Below are 16,460 nucleotides of genomic sequence, written 5' to 3'. Positions count from 1 at the left end.
ATGCAGTTTCTCATCAAAGACAACACTTCCCTGCAATTTTCTTGTCTCAGTGCATGTGAGAATCTGTAGATACATTTGTGACATTGATGTGAATCAATGAGCTGCCTCATATCTCTTCGGACTGAGCCTGGGATTCCTCCAGACTGAAAATTCTGATGCTGACTTTCAAATCTCCCATGAAAAATCTCTCCTTTCATCTCTGAAACTTGCCTGCCTCAGTCAATGATCTCACTTTGTTCCAGTTGTCCTGTTCACTTCATCTGCTTCCATCTCTACACTTCAAACCTCCCTGCCATTCTATTTACTGTGGAGTCTGCTTTTCATTTGCTGGGCACTCATAGACATGGCTTTGTGTCCCATCATCCAGGTCATCAGTAATATCAGTGAATCGTTGCAGGGCCAACAAAGATCATTGCAGGACACAGCTCATGATTAAATCCTGCTGGGTTCAGTCCCCTGTCACATGACACGGTGATAATGGAGTTGTCGATGAATAATTAGTCCATTAGTCTGCAGCAGATCCAGGCATGGTGTGGGGGCAGCCACCTCAGGCCAACATCGGGCAGTCACTGGAAGAGCTGAGCACCGTGATCACTAAACATGAAATGGCACACCGGGATTTGAACCAGGACATCTTGAGGAAGTCTCTGAACAATGACCACTAACATATCTCCTGTGGAAACAGTGGAACCAACACTTTACCACTGTTATACCACCATCAACAATGGTTACCGTGCCAGCCTATGGCCACACTTTGGTAAGGTCGATCACCTGGCTGTTCTTCAACTCCCGGCATATAGGCAGAGACTAAAGAGCACAGTTCTGGTAGTGAAGACCAAGAAGATATGGTCAAGGAAGGCAGAACTGCACCTTCAGGACATTGAGTTGGTGAACTGGATAATATTCAGAGACTCATCTTCAAATCGGAATGAATATGCCACAGTTGTCACCAACTTCATCAAGACCTGTGTGGATGAGTGTGTGCCTTCAAGAGCATACTGGACATACCCAAAGCAAAAGTTGTGGATGGACCAGGAGAGTTGTCGTCTGCTGAGGTCTCGATCTATGGCAGTCTAGCCTGGTGATCCTGCATTAGACAAGAAGCCCAAGTACGACCTGCGGAAGAGTGAATAAACTCATCTTGGTCAAGATGATGCCAGAGTGCTCCCTCGGTCAACCTCTTCCAAATAGCTCATAAAAATATCCTTTTTTGGTCTTTTACATCTGTCTTTCTCCTTAAATATGTTTCTGGGATTGTTAGAGTTAGAGACTGTGATTCTGATTGGACATTGTTGCAGTGATCCAGCGCTCTGCTGTCTTCATGAAGAATCCGAGCATGTACTCAGATGGCCTCGATGTGATGAAACTTCAAGATGATGATTGACTCCATTTCAGCATTTAAACCGTCCATTTAAGCCTGTCATCTCTGTCTTGGACACCAACATCAAAACAGCTTTCAAGAGGGTGAACCCTCACAAGGCATCAGGCCCTGATGTATCTGGTAGGGAATTGAAACCCTGTGCCAACTAACTGCTGGGAGAGTTCAGGGACATCTTCAATATCTCACTGCCGCAGTCAGAGGTTCCACCTGTTTCAAAAGATAGAGAATCATACCAGTGCCCAAGAAGAGCAGGGTGAGCTGTCTGAATGACTGTTGTCCAGTTGCACTCACATCTACTGTGATAAAATACTTTGACAGGTTGGTCATAGCCAGATTCAACTCCTGCCTAAGCAAGGACCTGGACCCACTGCAATTTCCCTATTGTTACATTAGATCTATAGCAGATGGAATCTCACTTGCTCCCCATTCAGTCTTGGATCACCTGGACAATAAAAATACAATAGACAATAGACAATAGGTGCAGAAGTAGACCATTCGGCCCCTCGAGTCTGCACCGCCATTCTGAGATCATGGCTGATCATTCACTATCAATACCCAGTCCCTGCCTTGTCCCCATATCCCTTGATTCCCCTATCCATCAGATATCTATCCAGCTCCTTCTTGAAAGCATCCAGAGAATTGGCCTCCACCATCTTCCGAGGCAGTGCATTCCACACCTCCACAACTCTCTGGGAGAAGAAGCTCTTCCTCAACTCTGTTTTAAATAACTGACCTCTTATTCTCAATCCATGCCCTCTGGTACTGGACTCTCCCAACATCTGGAACATATTTCCTGCCTCAATCCTATCAAATCCTTTAATTATCTTAAACGTTTCAATCAGATCCCCTCTCAATCTCCTCAATTCCAGCGTGTACAAGCCCAATCTCTCCAATCTCTCTGCGTAAGACAGCCCTGCCATCCCAGGAATCAACCTAGTGAATCTACGCTGCACTTCCTCAATTGCCAGAATGTCCTTCCTTAAACCTGGAGACCAAAACTGTACACAATATTCCAGGTGTGGTCTCACCAGGGCCCTGTACAAATGCAAAAGGACATCCTTGCTCTTGTACTCAATTCCCCTTGTAACAAAGGCCAACATTCCATTTGCCCTCTTCACTGCCTGTTGCACTTGCTCATTCACCTTCATTGACTGGTGAACTAGGACTCCTAGGTCTCTTTGCATTTCTCCCTTACCTAACTCGACACCGTTCAGACAATACTCTGCCCTCTTGTTCCAGCTTCCAAAGTGGATAACTTCACATTTATTCACATTGAATGACATCTGCCAAGTATCCTTCCTTCTCATTGGAATGAACTGCATTTGCATCTTTTGTATTATGCCCAAGAATATCTGCCACTGCTGATCCACTGTCTTTCCTGCCAGGGCATCTGCCCATTTAACTTTGGCCAGCTCTTCCCTCATGGCTCCGTAGTCTCCTTTATTTAATTGCAACACTGACACCTCTGATCTGCCCTTATCCCTCTCAAATTGTAGATAAAAACTTATCATGTTATGATCACTACTTCCTAATGGCTCCTTTACTTCAAGATCACTTATCAATTCCTGTGCATTACACATCATCAAGTCCAAAATAGCCTCGTTCCTGGTTGGCTCAAGCTCAAGCTGTTCCAAAAATACATCCCTTAGACACTCCACAAACTCCCTATCCTGGGGTCCAGCACCTACCTGATTCTCCCAGTCCACCTGCAAGTTGAAATCTCCCATAACGACTGCATTACCTTTAGCACATGCCAATGTTAACTCCCTAATCAACTTGTACCCAATATCCACGCTACTGTTTGGGGGCCTGTACACAACACCCATTAGGGTCTTTTTACCCTTACTGTTCCTCAGCTCAATCCACACAGACTCTACTTCCCCTGTTCCCAAGTCACCTCTTGCTAAGGACTGAATCTCATTCCTCACCAACAGGGCCACCCCACCCCCTCTTCCCATATTTCTGTCTCTACGATAGCACGTATACCCTGGTACACTCAATTCCCAGGCCTGATCCCCTTGCAGCCATGTCTCCATTATCCCAACAATACCGTAGTTCCCCATTTTCATCTGAGCTTCAAGCTCATCTTTCTTATTTCTGACACTATGCACATAAGTATAGAATTCTTAGCCCATTCCTCCTCTCTTTGCTTAAAACACTGTCTACTGTACCTAACCCAGCTCCTTGAACTTCCATTGGGCAAATTGCACCCTGAATTTTGATGACCTTCTCAAGATCACCCAAACCTTGTACACATTTAACCCCATGCACCTTCTGACCAACCCTCTGGATCTGGATCCCTGCCCCCTGCACATCTAGTTTAAACCCCCCCGAGCAGCACTGGCAAATACTCCTGCAAGAATGTTAGTACCCCTCCAGTTCAGATGTAGACCATCCCTTCGAAACAGATCCCAATGTCCCTGGAACAAAGACCAATTATCCAAAAACCTGAACCCTTCCTTCCTGCACCATGCTCTCAGCCTCGTATTAACGTGCATAATCATTCTATTCTTCGCCTCACTCGCACGTGGCACAGGTAGCAATCCCGAGATTGTCACCCTGGAGGTCCTGCCTTTCAGCTTCACTCCTAACTCCCTGAACTCTCTAAGCAGGACCCCCTCACTCACCTTACCTACATCATTGGTCCCTACATGGACCACTACATCTGGGTTCATGCCCTCACTCTCAAGAATAGCCTGCACCCGATCTGAGATGTCCCGGACCCTGGCACCAGGGAGGCAACATACCATCCGAGACTCCCGCTCTGCCCCACAAGATCTCCTATCTGCCCCCCTAACTATAGAGTCCCCTAAAACTATCGCTCTCTTCTCTTCCCTCCTCCCCTTTCTAGTTGAGGGTTCAACCTCTGTGCCAGAGGCAGGACCACTACAACTCATTCCTGGTAGGTCATCCCCATCAACAGTATCCAGTACGGTATACTTATTGTTAATGGGAATGGCCGCAGGGGTGCTCTGCTCTCTCTGCCTGCTCCCCCTGCCTCTCTGGACCGTCACCCATCTGCCTACTTCTTGGTTTTTTGGTGTGACTACCTCCTGATAACTCCTATCTATCTCTGCCTCCACCTCCCGAATGATCCGTAGTTCATCCAGCTCCTGCTCCAACTCCCTAACTCGGTCTGATAGGAGCTGCAGCTGGACGCACCTTTTGCAGGTGTGGTCATCAGGGACAACTGTGTTGACCCTGACCTCCCACATACTGCATATGGAGCACACCACTGCTCTGACTGTCTCCCCCATACCTGAACTGAATTAATAGAATGTCTAAAAAGCACCTAGCGACCTTACCTTCTTCCCCTCAGCGAGCAATCACACAGCCTTACCGGTCCCCTTACGCCGAAGCCCACTTAGCCAAAGCCCAGGACTCTGCTTCCAAGGACTCCGCTGCCCGCTCTGAAAAGAAGTCCTGCCTTTTAAAGTGCGCGCTCGACGCTGACGTCACTCGCGCCTGCGCAGTTCCCCCTCCTGCTGTATGTCAGAATGATGTTTACTTATTTTGGCTCAGCATTCAACACAATCATACCCTCAGTCCTAATCTACAAGCTCCAAAACCTGGGCCTCTAGACCTCCCTCCACAACTGGATCCTTGACATCCTCACTGGGAGACCACAGTCAGTGTGGATCTGAAAGAGCATCTCCTCCTCACTGACAATCAACACTGGGGCACCTCAAGGATGTGTGCTTAATCCACTGATCTACACTCTCTGCACCCACGACTGTGTGGCTAGGTACAGCTCAAGTGGCATTTATAAATTTGCTGATGAACTATTGTGGGCAGAATTTCAGGGTGATGAGGAGGCATACAAGAGCAGGATAGATCAGCTGGGTAAACGATATCTCAATAACATCCTTGCATTCAACGTCAGTAAGACGAAGCAATTGATTGCAGACTTCAGGAAGGGGAGGTTGTGAAAACACACATCAGTTTTCATTGAGGGATCTGCAGTGGAAAGGATGAGTAGTTTCAAGTTCCTGGGTGTCAATATTTCTGGACATCTATCCTGGGTCCGACATACTGATGCAATAACAAGGAAGGCAATGACAGTGGCTATATTTTAATTGGAATTTGAGTAGTCTGGGTATGTTGCTAAAGACTATCGCAGATTTCTACAGATATACCATGGAGAGTATTCTAATTACATTACCATCAGAAAAAGCTGCAGGAAGTTGTAAACTCAGCCAGCTCCATCATGGACACTAACTTCCCCAGTATCAATGATACCTTCAACAGGCGATGGCTCAAGAAGGCACCATTCGTCATTAAGGCCTCCCACCACCAAGGACCTGCCCTCTTCTCATTGCCACTTTCAAGGAGGAGGTACAAGAGCCTGAAGACACACCCAACATTTGAGGAACAGCTTCTTCCCCTCCTAAATAGACAATGAATCCATGAACATTACCTCACTATCTTTTCTTCTTGTTTTGCACTACTTACTTAATTTATTTTTTATATTTATTTCATATAGGAATTTATTGCTTTTTATTATTAAGTATTGCAATGTACTGCGGCAGCAAAACAACAAGTTTTATGACAAATGGCAGTAATATTAAAGCTAATCCTGGTAGAAGGTGTTGGTCACCATGGACTCAAAATCACCAACCACACCTCACGTCTGTACTTATGAATTACTGTCTCTCTAAACACACCAGCATTGTGGAATACTCACAATGATACCTTTCTGTATTTCCTCTATTCATCTTGGCTTGGTAACACTGACACTTCCACACACTGATCCTCTCATTGGGTCGACCTGGGAGGAACTTCTGTTCTCAGTCACCATCCGGGAATAACAGCTAATCTCTAACCCAACAATAAAGCTGCTGTGTTTGGCTCAAGTGAGAAATACAAAACACTCTACATTGAGTCAGAACTGGTGTCACGGTTCCAGTCGCTTGAGCACAAACGTGTAGAAGGAGTACAAGAATACAAGAGGAAGGACGTGATGCTGAGGCTTTATAAAGCACTAGTGAGGCCTCACCTTTTCTTTTTACAATATTTTTATTCAGAAGAAGAAAAAAAAAGGATTTACAGAGTGTAACACATAGATACATCTCAACATAACTTGTGTACATTCATATATTGTAATAAAATTGATCAAAATGTTATAGGATAACACATAAAGGTATACCACTCTGTAATCAAAGATTTAAAGATAGGGCATACATCATAAAAGAATTTTTTATAGATATAAAAAAGTCAACCCTCTACCAACTACCAAAGAAAAAAGCTGATGGATGACAATGGATAATTAGAAAAAAAACATATTCACTTAAGAATAGAAGATAAAAATATAAATAAAAGTCTGTGCACTGTTAAACTTTATAAATTGGAAAAGTAATTTAGGAAAGGTCCTCAAATATCATAAAAAGATTGTTTCAAATTTAAGACTGAGCAGCGGATCTTTTCTAAATTTAAATACAGCATAATATCACGTAGCCATTGAAGATGTGTAGGAGGAGTAGACTCCTTCCATTTAAGCAAAATTGCTCTTCTTGCTAAAAGAGAGGTAAAAACTAAAACCTGTAGGTTCGGAGTATTTAAAGTTATATCTTCATTTGCAATAATACCAAACAAGGCTGTAAGGGGATTTGGGTCAAATTGGACCCTAAAAAGTTGAGAGAAGGTGTGAAATTCTTCCCACCAAAACTTTTCAATTGTAGGGCAAAACCAAAACATATGAATTAAAGAGGCATCAGCAGAGTTGCATTTATTACAGTGGAGAAACATTCGGGTAAAAACTGGAGAGCTTCTGTTTAGAAATGTAAGCTCTATGAACCACTTTAAATTGTAGAAGAGAATGACGACCACAGAAAGATGATTTATTAACCCGTTTAAGAATTTTATTCCATCTATCATCAGAAATTTGACAATTTAGGTCACCCTCCCAAGCTTTTTTTATTTTATCTAAAAAGTCTTGTCTAGAATCAATCAACAAGTTATAGACACCTGTAATAGAACCATTAACAAAAGGTTTTAAATGTAAAAGATTGTCCAGTAAATTTTTATCAGGATCTATAGGAAAAGTAACTAATTGGAAACGTAGAAAATCTCTAATTTGAAGGTATCTATAAAAATGTGATTTCGGGAGTGCAAATTTATTTGGTCAAAAGAAGCAAGAGAAGCAAGAGATCCTGAGATAAACAGGTCCCAAAAACACTTAGTACCTAATTCATCCCAATCTTTAAAGACTTTATCAGTCATGGAAGGGATAAAAAAAATTTAAGGAGAATGGGAGGTGATAATGAAAAATTCGCTAAACCAAAAAATTTTCTAAATTGAGACCAGATCCTTAAAGTTTGCTTAACAATTATGTTATCTTTTGTTTTATTTGCTGAAAAAGAAGAGTATGATCCAAGAAGAGAGACAATAGAGGAATTTTTTACAGAATTAACTTCTAAGGAGACCCATGATGGGCAATCTTTACGATAAATATAATGGGACCAGAAAGTAATATTCCTTATATTGGCAGCCCAATAGTAAAACCTAAAATTGGGTAGGGCTAGTCCCCCCACCTCTTTATTTCTTTGTAAGTAAACTTGACTTAAACGAGCTTGTTTATTATTCCAAATATAAGAGGTTAAAATTGAATCTAAAGAATCAAAGTACGTCTTAGGAATGAAAATAGGTAAGGCCTGAAAAAGATATAAAAATTTAGGAAGAATCTTCATTTTAATCGAATTAATTCGGCCAATTAGGTATAAAGAAAGAGGGGACCATTTAGAATTATTTTCACATAATTCAATAAGGGGTTTAAGTTTTCTTTGAATAAATTCTTGAAGTTTTTAGTAATTGTTACACCTAAATATGTAATTTGACTTGTAACAACTTTGAATGGAAATTTGGCATTTGATGACATTAGGTCATTTAAAGGAAACAGCTCACTTTTATGTAGGTTCAGTTTATATCCTGAAAAAGAACTAAACTGGGAGATTAAAGAAAGAACCAAAGGTAAAGAAGTTTCAGTGTTAGAGATAAAAAGTAAAATATCATCAGCATATAATGAAATTTTATGAGATATACCTTCCCTTAGTATACCAGAAATGTTCTTAGCTTCTTGAAGTGCTATTGCTAAGGGTTCTATAGCTAAAGCAAAAAGTAAAGGACTAAGGGGACATCCTTGTCTAATTCCCCGCTGTAATTTAAAGGGCTTAGAAATTTGGGAGTTAGTAATAACCTGAGCGGTAGGAGACAAGTAGATTAATTTAACCCAACGAATAAAATTAGGCCCAAAATTAAACTTTTCTAAGGTCTTAAAAAGATAATTCCACTCAATCTTGTCAAAGGCTTTTTCTGCATCTAAGGATAATATACACTCTGATATTTTTTTGGATGGTGACTATATCACGTTCAATAACCGACGTATATTAAAATGTGAGTAACGATTTTTAATAAATCCTGTCTGGTCATGTGATATAATAGATGGTAGAATATTTTCAAGTCTTCGAGCTAAGATTTTGGCTAAAATTTTTGCATCAACATTTAATAAAGAAATCGGTCTGTATGAAGAACATTCAGCTGGATTTTAATTTTATTTAAGAATAAGAGGAATAAAACCTTCAAAAAAAATTGAGGGATTTAAAGGACACTGATAAAACAGAGGATAAATAAGGTGTAAGTAATGTAGTGAAAGTTTTATAAAACTCCCCAGGAAAGCCATCAGGTCCTGGGGTCTTACCAGAATGTAAAGCACCTATAGCGTCAGCCAATTCTTCATTGGAACTAGGCTGATGTAACTGTGTTTGACTATCAGCAGACAATGTAGGAATGTTGATATTACTGAAAAAAGCGTTCATATAGGTATCATCTGAAGAGTCAGAATGATACAACTTAAAGTAAAAGTCTTTAAATACATTGTTAATTTCTGAATGGTCTGATGTCTTAGTTCCATTATCTTTAAAAATTTCTGTGATTTGACAATTAACTGTAAAAGATTTTAAGCGATTGGCTAATAAACTACCAGTTCTATCCCCGTGAAAGTAAAATTGAGTTTTATCTCTCAACAGCTTTCGTTCAATTGGGTAAGTCAGCAGAAGATTATACTTGGATTGGATTTCAATACGCTTATTATATATACTTGGATCTAGAGATAGGGCATACTTTTGATCAAGATCTTTTAATATCGCTGCTAGGTCAGACCTTTCTTTGCCAGCTTTTTTCTTTATATGGGTAGAGTAAGAGATAATTTCTCCACGAAGATATGCTTTAAAAGTATCCCAGACTATATTGCCAGCAGTACCTCCTTTAAAATTTTCTTTAAAGAAAAAAGTAATATGGTTTTCCAAAAACTTTAGAAAATTTTTATCAGATAACAATGATAAGTTAAAACGCCAACTTCTATTTGGTTCAGAGTAAGCAGGTAACCTTAAAGCCAGAAGCACAGGTGCATGATCAGACAAAGCAATCTCCTTATAATCACAGGATCGTACCAGTGGAAGCAAGTTTCTATCTATAAAAAAAAATCAATTCGAGAGTACTTGTGATGAACCTGAGAGAAATATGAATATTCCTTTTCTTTGGGGTGTAAAAAATGCCACACGTCAAGAATACCACATTGAGATAAAAAAGATTTAAAAAGTAAGACTGATTTATTAGTGACAGGGGTTTTACTTGAAGAGCGGTCTAATATAGGGTCAAGCCAAAAATTAAAATCTCCGCCCATCACTAAGGAATACCGATTCAAATCAGGCAGAAAAGAGAAAAGACGTTCAAAGAACAAGGAGTCATCTATATTTGGAGCGTATACATTCGCAACTACGATTAGTTTATTCCCAAGACTACCCGAAACAATAACAAAGCGCCCATTTGTATCAGAAATTACATTACGTTGAATAAAGGATAAATTCTGATCAAACAGGATAGAGACGCCTCTTGAGCTAGATTGAGAGGGTGAGTGAAAATGTATACCCTTCCATCCTTTGAAAGAACATGAAATATCATCTTTACGAATATAGGTTTCTTGGAGAAAGATTATGAGCTTTAAGTTTCCGGATACAAGAGAAAATGATCCCTTTGAAGGCCTCCCTGTGTCTCTTTCTGGGACTGTCTGTCTCTGCTTTAGCCACTCAGATTGTCCTCTGCCTTCTTTCTTCAAACATTCACACAGTTTCTTTATTTGCATAGTTCTGATCTTATCCTTTGTCTCTTCTTGCAATTCTCTCTGTCTCTGTCAAATTTAGCCTCAGGAATGTCTAATACAACTTCAACATAACATCCAATCTCCTGTACACAATATCTAGATCTGTGAAGGCTAATTGCAACACATCACACAATTGTCTCTGTCTCTACTGAACTCACAAGAAGAAAAGAAAATAGGAGAAAGAGTAGACCACCAGATTCCATGCTTTGGTCTGAGATATCTGGGGATACATTCCCTCTGAGAGAAGAAATTTCTCTGCACCTCAGTTTCAAATATTCGGCTCCTTATTTCATAACAATGTCCCCTTGTTTGTTGCTCTCTGGCAGGTGACAATTTCTCAACATCAACCCTCTAGTGCCCCTTTTGTTTCTGATATGTTTGAGTCCAGAAATCCTGGATTCTTCTGAACTCTAAGGAATGTAAACACAGACAGTCTGGCCTCGGTCACTGTCTGACAGTCACTTCAGTTACAGAAACAGGCCCTTCGGCCCATCCAGTATTTAAACTGCCCAAACCCATTGACTTCCACCCAGACCATAGCCATGCATACCCTACCCATTCATGTACCTATACTCCAAATTTAGCCTCACAAATGTCTTATACAACTTCAAAATGACATCCAATCTCCTGTACATAATACCTAGATCTGTGAAGGCCAATTGCAGCACATCACACTTAAATTCCATATGCCCATTGAGATCTAGAAAAGTACAGTCTAGAGATAGGCCTTTCAGCCCATCTAGTCTGTGCCAAGTCATTTAAGCTGCTAAGTCCCATTGACTTGCACCCAGAGCATTGTCCTCCATACCCTTCCCATCCATCTAACCATCCAAACTTCTCTTAAACATTGAAATCGATCTTGCAAGCATCACTTGTTCTGGCAGCTCATTCCACACTCTCACAAATCTCTGAGTGGAGAAGTTTACCTCATTTTCTCCTTCAACATTTCACCTTTCACCCTTAACCTATGATCTCCAGTTGGCGTTCTTCCCAACCTCAGTGGAAAAAGCCTGCTTGCTTTTACCCTATCTATACCCCTGATAAATCTGTACACCACCATCAAATCTCCCCTCAATCTTTTATGTTTCAGGGAAAACAGTCCTAGCCTTTGTAATCTTTCCTTATAACACAGTTTCTCCGGACCTGGTAGAATTCCTTTAAACTTTCTCTGTACCCTTTCAAGCTTATTTACATCTTTCCTGTAGGTTAGTGACTGCACACTGTACTCCAAATGAGGCCTCACGAATGTCTTATACAACTTTAAGATAACTTCCCATCTCCTGCACTCAGTACTTTGACTTATGAAGACCAATGTGCCAGAAGTTTTGTTTATGTCCCTATCTACCTGTGCCTCCATTTTCAATGAATTATGGACCTGTAAACCCAGATCCCTTTGTTCTACCACACTCCTCAGTGTCCTATCGTTCACTGTGTAAGTCCTACCCTGGTTGGTACTACCAAAGTGCAACACTTTACACTTGCCTACATTAAATTCCATCTGCTATTTTACCATCTGGTCCATATCCCACTGCAAGCTCCGATAGTCTTCCTTGCTGTCCGCTCCACCCCCCAATCTTGGCGTCAATTACAAATTTGCTGATCCAGTGAACTATATTACCATCCAGATCGGGGTGGCCAACCGTTTACATTCCACACGTCAATTTTTTCACGCACGAGTTCAGATGCGCCATACAACTCTTGTACCCCCATTAATTTCTTGTAAAAATATGTTAATATAGACATATTTAGCATTTTTATATGATATATTGATTTAATATAAAAACAAGATAAACATTATTTACCTTAATCAGACTTTTGAGTCTGTTTTGATTTTGCCAAGATTTTAATGTTTGGAGATAAATTAATTACTGAGAGCAGCAGAGAATTCTTCAAATTAAAATCAGTCAGTCGTGACCTCATTTTGTTTTTAATCAATTACTTGGCTGAAAATGCTTGTTCATATCTGTACGTCTTTCCAAAACGACAGATATAATTCTGGGCAAATTTTCTTAGCTCTGGAAAATGTTCACAGGGTAATGATCGCCAGAAATTAATCATGTCAGAAGCATTTGGGACTGAGGGAAGCTCATCAAATTTCAAGTTCAATAATGAATTTGGTTTCAAGTCAGTAAGTTCTATACTTGTGTTACTAGGCATCTTCATGACTTTTGTTCAAGTGAAAATGGGTCTATAAATGCAAGTATGCAGTCTACTTCTTTAGCAAAATCATGAAAACAACTTTCAAAAGACTCTTGCAATAACCTGATTTTTTCAATATATGTTGTAAAATTGCCGTTAACTTCAGCACATTCACTCTGATCTTTTAAGTGTGGAAACTGGCTCAAATCCTCATTTTCTAACTGAGAGGTGAACAGTTTTAACTTCATCTTGAAAGCATCGATTTCATTTACTAAGCTAGGAAACAATTTGTTCTTACCATGGAGTTTCAAATTTAGATCATTGAGATGCTTTAAACATCAACTAAAAATCCTAAATCAAATAGTCAATTGTTAAAAGGGCTCTTTCCTCAGGCAGCTCTTTTTTTTTTCTAGAAAATTATGAACAGTAGTTTTCAGTTTCCAAAATCTACTCAGAACCTGTCCTCTAGAAAGCCAGGGCACCTCGTAATGAAGGACGAGATCGCCATATTCCACATCTAACATTTCACAATATTCTCTGAATTCTCATGTCTAATCCTCTAGCTTTAACTTTATTCACACATTTCACAACCAGTAGCATACCATGCTGCAAATTTAAAGTTTTTCCACACAGTAACTCTTGGTGTATAATGTAGTGGTATTTTAGTAGAGGACAACCTAAAAAGTTTTCAAGCAGTAGTCCCAGCGGCTTTACCTATCATTACCGGCGCTCCATCAGTACAAAGAGCAATGAGTTTACTGGAATCTAGTTGTAGATTTTCTAGACATGATTTCACTTTGTCAAATATGTCTGATCCTCTTGTTTTTCCATGAAGAGACTGAAGACCAATAAGTTTGTCAAAGATGCTAAAATTATCATCAATTCCTCTTATAAAAATGTTTAACTGGGCTTCATCACATACGTCAGCAGATTCGTCCAAAGCTGAAGAAAAGAAAGTACAAGCATGGACAAGGTCTTTCAGTTGCTCAGATACATCATGACAGAGCTCCTCGGTGCTTCTCGTAACTGCTTTGACAGAGCAATTTCATCTACAAGTACTTTCCTTTCGATACTTTTATCACCAAGACATCTTGCAAATATTTGCAGACAAGGCTTAACAATTTCTTCTCCATCAGAGAAAGACTTCCATTTTTGGCCAACGCTAAAGTAATTTCGTAGGATGCTTCAGTCATTGCCAAACTTTAACAACTTCTTTTAACAAGTATATTTTCTCTCCTTTTGACTCCTTCCTTTTTCATAATCACATATTCTTTCCGTAACTCAGACCCAAGCACTAGCTTCAGTTTTCCTTCTATTTCTGTCTGATGTTGTGTTTTATAGTGTCTATTAAGATCATGTCTTGTATTATGTGAGAAAGTGTTTTCATGAACAATGCACAACGATTTTCCTGACAGATCGGCTATAAATAAGAACTCATTTTCCCACTGTTCATGCTTACTAACACTTTCTGCTTTCTTTTGCTCATTTTCTTTTGCACCATGATGGGTAACTGAATGTAAAACCAAGGCTTAATTTTTGAAAAAGTACAAAACGGCAAATGTTCACAAAAGATGACCAACGCACAACTCCATAGCACATGAGTGTCAATTGTAAACTGACTGGCAAGAGCCTGCGATGCATCACTGGTGCAGATGCCTGGCACCTGAGGATCAAACAAGTATCAAACTTGTATTGAACAGTTATGGAACAACTACAGAACAAAAGTCCTTCTTTCCTAGTTTGACTTATTGAACATTTTTTTAAATTGAAAGCAGATTAATGTCAAAGAAGATAGCATTCTCTGAAAGATGTGCACGAAGTAATAAAATCACTAAAAATAATTGCTAAGTTTTAGATTTATTCTCAGTAAATCCGATTTCTAGATCTAAGCTACTTGAATTCCTGTTGTAGATTTTTTTTCTACAAATTGGTTTTTGGTTAATACTTTTTGCATGAGTGGGGTTACTTTTTTATTATTATCACTGGGGTACAATGCACCACTGGTTGGCCATCCCTGATCTAGGTGATTGATACAGATGACAGACAACAATGGACCCAGCACCAATCCCTGCAGAACTCCACCAGTCATAAGCCTTCAGTCAGAGAAGCAACCATCTGCTACCATCTCTGGCTTCTTCCACAAAACCAATATCCAATCAAATTTACTGCCTCATCTTGACATATCTGTCAAATCCCTTAGGATTCTCCTTCACTTTGCCTGCTAGGGCAACCTCGTCCATTCTTTTAGCTCTTCTTATTTCTTTCTTAGGGTTTTTTTTGCAGTTATTATACCCCATAAATACCTCATTTGTTCCTACCTGCCTGACCCTGCTGAGCATTTCCTTTTCCTTCTTCACCAGGGCCTCAATATCTCTTGAAGACCAAGGCTCCCTAAACCTGTCATCATTGCCTTTTATTCTGACAGGCACATACAAGCAATGTGCTCTCAAAATTTCACATTTGAAGGCTTCCCACTTACCGAGAACACCTTTGCCAGAAAACACCCTGTCCCAACTCACACTTGCCAGATCCTTTCTGATACCATCAAAATTGGCCTTTCTCCAATTTAGAATCTGAACCTGTGAACCAGATTTATCTTTTCCATATTTCTTTTGAAACTAATTGCATTTTGATCAGTAGATGCAGTGTTCCCTTATACAATCTTCTGTCAGCTGCCCTGTCTCATTCCCTAAAAAGGCATCGAGTATTCCACACACTCTAGTTGGGACTTCTCCATGCCGATTAAGGAAACTTTCCTGTGTACATTTCACAAACTCCATTCCTTTTATAGACTGGGAGTCCAAGTCAATATGTGGAAAGTTGAAATGACCTACCATCACAACCTTATGTTTTTTACAACAGTCTGTGATCTCCCTACAAACTTGTACTTCTAAATCCTGTAGACTGTTGGGTGGTCTTTAATATAGGCCCATTAACGTGGTCATACCTTTCCTATTCCTCATTCCCACCTATAAAGCCTAAATAGAGGAGTTCTCCAGTCTCTCCAGACTGATCACAAGTAACACCATTCCTCTCCCTTTAATCCCTCCTGCATTGACATGTCTGAAACAATGGAACTCTGGAATATTGAGCTGCCAGTCCTGCCTCTCCTGCAACCAAGTCTCACTAATGTTTACGGTATCATAATTCCTTATGTTAATCTATGACATGAGCTCATTTGCCTTTCCTATAAAATACTTGCTTTGAAATGTACAAAGCTGAGAACATTGCTCACACCGTGCTCAACCGTTTAATTCCTGACATCTATCTCCAGAACCTCTCCACTATCTGTCCTGACCCTCTGGTTCTCATCCCCTGCAACTCTAGTTTAAACAGCCCACACCCGCACCCCCCATGCAGCATTGGTAAACCTTCCTGTGAGGATATCAGACCCCTTCAGTGCAGATGCAAACCATCTGCCCTGACAGACAGATGTTTAACTGCACCATTGCAACAGAACAGTTCTCAACAATGATATGTTTCATTTAGTTAGCGTCACACATGAACCAGATGAGGAGCAGCAAAGTTAGTGGGGGCAAGGAGCCCTCAAACAGTGATCCGACATCTTTGACACAAATATATTGTCTGGTCAGTGGTTGGCACTCTCACCTCTTTGTCAGATGGCCGCAGGTTCTAATTTCTTTGACCATTTGTTGACAGCTGATTGTTGGGACTCCTGATGCAGGAAGGGTTTAGACACCATAGATACAAAGACATCTATTTTTCCCCGAGTGTGCGTCACCTACCACACCTCATGTCGAAAGTTCCTTATTTCCCGTCTCCAAA

The 16,460-nt window shown here is 40.3% G+C and overlaps 1 long non-coding RNA gene across 2 annotated transcripts in view; it reads left to right on the top strand.

Annotated features, from left to right (window-relative positions):
* LOC132381364 (uncharacterized) overlaps window positions 1-16,460 on the top strand; it is a 122,447-nt gene that overhangs the window by 77,371 nt on the left and 28,616 nt on the right. The gene's annotated exons all lie outside the window — the stretch shown is intronic.

This window comes from Hypanus sabinus, chromosome 26 (genome assembly GCF_030144855.1).
Source record: "Hypanus sabinus isolate sHypSab1 chromosome 26, sHypSab1.hap1, whole genome shotgun sequence".
NCBI lineage: Eukaryota > Metazoa > Chordata > Chondrichthyes > Myliobatiformes > Dasyatidae > Hypanus > Hypanus sabinus.
Note: the sequence above shows the minus strand (reverse complement) of the source record. Positions and strands in the feature narration are given on the sequence as shown.